We start from the raw sequence: 6,000 nt of genomic DNA, 5'->3' as shown, positions 1-6,000 counted from the left end.
AAAAAGACAGCAACAGAGCATCAACAGCTGTCTGCCCTGGCCTAACATCTTGGTGGTTACAGGAAGGTGAGGAACGAAAGACAGCATCTTCAAAACATTTTGTTGTGCAGGGAGTCTGGAAATTTCGGACGAAAGCTATCCTGGCTAAGGAAGGAGCTCCACAATGAATTAAAATGCAAAAGGTGTGTGTGCAAGAGGTGGAAACCCAAATATGCTATGAAAAAGGACAAAAGTACTGCTTGGGTACTAAAGGACAAAATCAGAAAGGTCTCTTATGGCTCAAAAACTTGAACAGGACAGGATGGGTGACAAGAGGGATTCTGTCATTATCTTAGTGGCCACTCCAGGAAAAAAACAGGTCTACTGAGGAACAGGGGGCAAACTAGTGATACATGCCTCAGCCTTGGAAGAGGCTGAGGTACTCAAAGCCATCCTTATAACAGCCCGGAGAAACAAAGCTTGCTCCCATTATCTCCAAACATATAATAATGGTCTGGAAATCTGGGAGACAGCCAAGAGTGGAGCAGCAAGAGGCTCAGTACTTCTCAGGCTGAATGTATCACAGTGCATGGAATTAGACAGGATACTCTTCAAGGGTGCTGGGATATATCCAGAGCTGCTGAAAGAATTGCCTGATGTGATTATGAGACTGCAGTCCTTCATCTGTCATCCCTGACAGCTGGAAAAAGAGTAACATGCCCCCAACAGCATAGGAAGCAAGCAGGATGACTCCAGGAACTCCATTCAAGTTCCGACCAGCCACCCTTATCTCAGTACCATGTCCTCTTGACACCCAGTGCTAAATGTGCAAAGGGCAAGAATGTAATCAGGAAAGGCTGATACCAGTTTACCAAGGGCAGACTGACTGCCTTTTAAAATGAAAAGACTATCTGTATGGATTAGTGGCTGATACACTTTGATGTGAATTACACTGTAGGTACCATCCTGCACAGCATACTGCTTTGGAAGGCACCAGAACTGGCCAAATATTAGGACATTTCCCCCAGACTTTCCATGAGCAGTATCTGGAAATGGAAGAAGCATCCCACATCTATTGCCACTATATACTTCTGATATTCTGCTGATGTACATCCACTAAACGTTTTTCTGGAACATGTAATTTGTAGAGATTTATCTGTCCATGAAACATTTGGCAGCTCCAGAAGGCCAGAGGATATGTCAGTGGAGAATTCATAACCAGGGAGACAGATTGAGGAAGAAAGTCTTCATACTAGCTTTAGCTCATGCATAATAGTCACGAGTTATTCCTTAAGGAAAAATCCAGCAGTGCATCTATCTAGGAACAAGCTGCTGGGCCCACAAGCCTGTTCTGGTACATTGGTGGCAATGGTGGGACAGCCAGGATGATGCTTCAGTGTAGAAGGCAGGAATTAAGACTTACATAGGTCATACAGGTTGACTAACATTTCCTGTGTATGAGGGTGTGGAATAGGCTAGAGCAGTACTAGAAGTGGGTCAGACACTGTGAGGTAGAAGGGGAAAGTGCAGCCTGCCAGTATCTGCAGGTTAGTATGGATCTGGAACGGCTGGAGACAGGACACCATAGTAACTACTACCCTGACCCATGTGTCAGGGTACTTCACAGAATAAGGCACTGTTGTTTCCTTACAGCAAAGAAGTCCTATGTTCAGATTTCTGTTCCAGTCTGCCGAGAATGAGGAGCTGACATTAAAAGTACAGACAGGAAATATGGAGAAGAGGGAGCTTATTGCTCCTAGTTCTAGAGTGATCAAGGTAGACTGGAAAACCACAGGTAGCAGGCCCATTTTAGAGGAACAGCTGATTTTAAAAGACAGGTAGAAAGAAGGCAACAGAGCAGGGTGATGAGAAAGTCTAGTCCAGTGCAGAGACCTCCAGAGCTCACCCATAAATCCCCACCACCTGTCCCTCTCAAGCTTCCCTTCCAGAGACACAATTTTTCTTCACAATGAGCACAGACCTAGCTATTAAGAACACGTGTCCAGTCCCTCCTCTCCCCTTGAGACACTGTTCCTTCTCTGCCCATGGGACTACTGGTCACACCACAGACACCTACAGGATTGAGCCCTGACAGCGCGGTGTTGGCAATGAGGCTGGGAGGGACGGTAACGGGGTAATGCAGCTGGTCTTTATGTCTTTCAGTGGGGTTGATTCATCTGTTCTATCATTTACCTCTACCAAGAGGGCATTGGCAACTCTCAGTCTCCAGGGATTTGTAAGGAGAGGTGAAAACAGTTCTCAGGGTTTCATACCTCTCTGTCAAGATTTCAACATCAATCCAGGGGGAAAACAAGCAGGGCACAAATTCAGATGACGTTATTTAAAAACCCGGGAGACATAGGAAGTACGGTTTAAACACAGAAACATCTTCTATCCCAGCTATCTTGGCCTGCATTTGTAATGCCCTATCTTGAGCAAGTTATCAAACTTACTGTGCTTGTGCAAAGCATTCACACCCACAAACCACACATCAGATTGTCTATCTCAGAAGAAAGACCTGGCTGCTAATACGAGTCTCAGCTGGGGTTTGTAGTGCTGGTGGGAAGCCATGTCAAACATGGCTTTCATAGCTGTGGTCAAAAACCTGCCCAGGAGCACTGAGAGCCAGGGAGCAGAGGGACCTTTGGCTCCCACACCTTCCCAGTCACCCAGCACCTCCTACAGCCCTTTTCACTGGCACTAGGGACAGTACAAGCCCCTTCCTCTGTGACCCTCTTTGACCACCTTCGCTCCCACACCAGGCAACCTAGGTGGAGGATGAACCACAACCTGTGCTATGTCTCCGCAGTGTCCTTGGGGTTGGGGCACAAGCAAATACACCCGGTGTCTGCCCGTCTGGTGCCAAGTGAATACATTTGGGTGTGACCATTCCTATGTTCATTTTGGCCACTAGTTCAGAAGGGCTTCCAGGGAACTGAGGTGTGTCCTGCCCGCTCTCCTGCCCCACTTCGGGTTGCAGTGACTGGTTCTAGCTCTGGAGAGCTGTTGGCATTTCCAGGCCCAAGTCCCACCTTTCCCTCCCTCCCAACCTTCTCAGCAGAGTTCACTCTGCTCCACTTTAAAAGCGTTACTAGTTCAGCCTGACCCTTCTCTTGGCTGGAAAAATATGCTCCCTCAGCTCAGTTAACAAAAGGTTGAGTCCCAGCCAACAAGAAACCCTGAAACTATCTTTTCATGAGCTACTACTTGCCCTAAATCTTTGCTAAAGCTTAATTTCTAGCAAGGCCTGGTGTTTGCGACTTGGCTGCTCTATCCTCACACACACAGGCAGCCAGGAGGTGAACTCCCATACCCAAGGACAAGTGCTGTTCTCTCTCTTCACTTCTACTTCTGTTTGCTTGTTTGGTTTTTTTCTGCTTGTTTTTTTTTTTTCCCTTGAAATCGGACTTGCTCACACAGAAAAATTGCCCTTGACAATGTATTTGGAAATACTGAAGCCTTCCACAGATACAGCGTTTTTAACTTGTTTTGTTGTTGTGACCAAAGCATGACAACACTCATAATTACCTATGAGTTACGTATGACCAGTGTAAACATTATTCTTGCATCAGAATAAGAAAAAAGTCAAGTGACTGTTCAAGGCCAGGTTGGACAGAGCCTTGGGTGGCATGGTTTAGTGTGAGGTGTCGCTGCCCATGGTAGGGGGGTTGGAACTTGATGATCCTAATGTCCTTTCCCCCCCTAACTATTCTATGATTCTATGACTGTGTAATGCTGCTGCATCACTCACAGAAAGTTTTGTCTATGGCATGAAACAAGGAAGCTGGAAAATATTTCTTTCAAGGCCGGTTGCAGTCAGTTTCTCTGAGATGGATGAGCCTCCACAGATTTCAGAGCAGTGGTTGTATCTGTCCAAACTGGGCTTTGCTGACATTGCTCGTGCCTCATTCTCTTTGTCAGGACCTTGTCTTGCATTGCCTAACAGTTGGGAATATACCTTTGCTTTGTGCTTTTGGAAAGGCTACTTCTGATAGCCCTGCGAAGAAAGACTTGAGGGTGTTGAGGTTGGCTATAAGGAAGAAGTTCTTCACTGTGAGGCAATAGCACAGGTTGCCCAAGAAGTTGTGAATGCCCCATCCCTGGCAGTTTTCAGGGCCAGGTCGAACAGGGCTTGGAGCAACCTGGTCTAGTGGAAGGTGTCCCTACCCATGGCAGGGGGGTTGGAACTGGATGAGCTTAGGGTCCTTTCCAAGCCAAACCATTCTATGATATGATAGCTCTGCTAACTTCAGTCTAGCTGAGCCAGCTGTGCTTTACATGTCCATCAGCTCTCCCTGGCTGTAGCACTCAATGGGTGTTTTAACCCAAATTTTGTGGTCCAAGAGCTGAGGCCTCGCTCCAAGGGAGGCTGTGGCTCTGACACAGCCGTTTGTTTCAGCTGCAATAGTTCTTGCAGCTATTCATGGTGGAGGAGACACCTGCATTTCCCTTTTCCTTTCCCTCAGGTACTGATGAGCTCTTGCCTGTGAGGCATAAGCTACCAGGCTGCCATAAGGCTTTGTGTTATTTCGCATGTATCTCAAGGGTCTGTACTTCTATGTGGCTGTCACCTTTCTACAGCACATTATTTTCAGTCTCTCCCTTCCTCAGTCTCTCAGCTGCTTCTGTCCCAGGCCCAGTTCCACCTTCTCACCCTTATGAATGCCTCACTTTCCTTCCAGATCTTGCATCTCATTTCTCCTTTCCTTGCAGGGCAGCAGCCCACCATTCTCTTTTCACCCATTGCTTCAATGCATTCTCATAATCTTCACTGTTCCCCTTCTGCATTCAGGCTCCTACAGGCTATTCCATACATCATAAACTTCTTCAGCCACGCTGCTGCATACATATCCTTCCACACCTCCACCACTGCTCCCAGCTTTCATTCCTTCCTGGTTCATCTTCCCTATGCCTTCCTCAGTGGAAAACTATTCCAGTGAGACTCAAAGCAGAGCCATGAGGTTAAGACACGTTACTATGAGCTTTGAGCCGTATCAGAGAAAGCACTTTGAGAGAAATAAGTAAATCAGAGGGGAACAAAGATAATCCAGACCCCATATTATTTAATATATGAATACAAGTTAAAAACAAGATAACATGCAGTCTGGGTGACAAGAATATAAAGGAAGTAATAAACATCTAAGTTTGTTCACAAGGGAGAAGACTTGTTGATGGAAGGTAAATTTGTTCATAATGGAAAAAAAACCAAACAAAACCCAAAGCAGGATGAACCAGAGACCAGAGATGAAAAACTGGGTGATGTTTGATCAATGAGGCTGATCAATGCATGGATGACCAGTGCCTCGTTCAGTACTTACAATGGTCCCACACTGCGTGCCACAGTGATTGCTGCACCAATATGACTGCCCTACAAAAACCCACCTGACCTTCTGCTAAACAAAATATGGCTGTGCAGTGCAAGCGAAAACAGACTTACCAGGTCAGTCGTGTGTCTGTCCGGCACCCTGAAGCTGCATTTTGTGGAGAAGGAAAAGGCAGTTCTTGCAAACACCATGTACTTTAGAGGGGTATATAGCATAGAAACAGGGTTTGACAAGCAAGTGAACTGTTTTCCGTTACACAGCCTGCCTCCACTGGATATGGCATACATTTAAGTAGCATCAATTATACTCTCATAGCTTATTTAATTGCAAACAGCTTTTCCTTTTGAAGCTTCCTTAGTTTTCAAAGATGACCACGTCTAAACCAAGACTCATTCTCCAACCAGAAGTTTCTCACAAAAACTACACAAAACATAAATTGAGGGCTCAGCGAATCGTGTTCTTTGGCTCAGAGTGATTCTGGTCTCCAGTTTCTCTTTTGACAAGAGCCCAGAAGTGCTAGAGTTAAGTCTGACCTAGATATGCTGCTCAGTTTGGATGGCTAGGTTCTATGTTTTTTTCGGCTCAGCCAGAGTTGAAAAACAATCACTGCAGCTCTGCCCAGAGCGCTCCCCAGCTCTGAGGCTGGTTGCGTAGCAAACTGCAAAACACAGGCACAAGCTAGGAGCACGCAGCAGTC

Source organism: Lathamus discolor, chromosome 1 (genome assembly GCF_037157495.1).
Source record: "Lathamus discolor isolate bLatDis1 chromosome 1, bLatDis1.hap1, whole genome shotgun sequence".
Taxonomy (NCBI): Eukaryota; Metazoa; Chordata; class Aves; order Psittaciformes; family Psittacidae; genus Lathamus; species Lathamus discolor.
Note: the sequence above shows the minus strand (reverse complement) of the source record.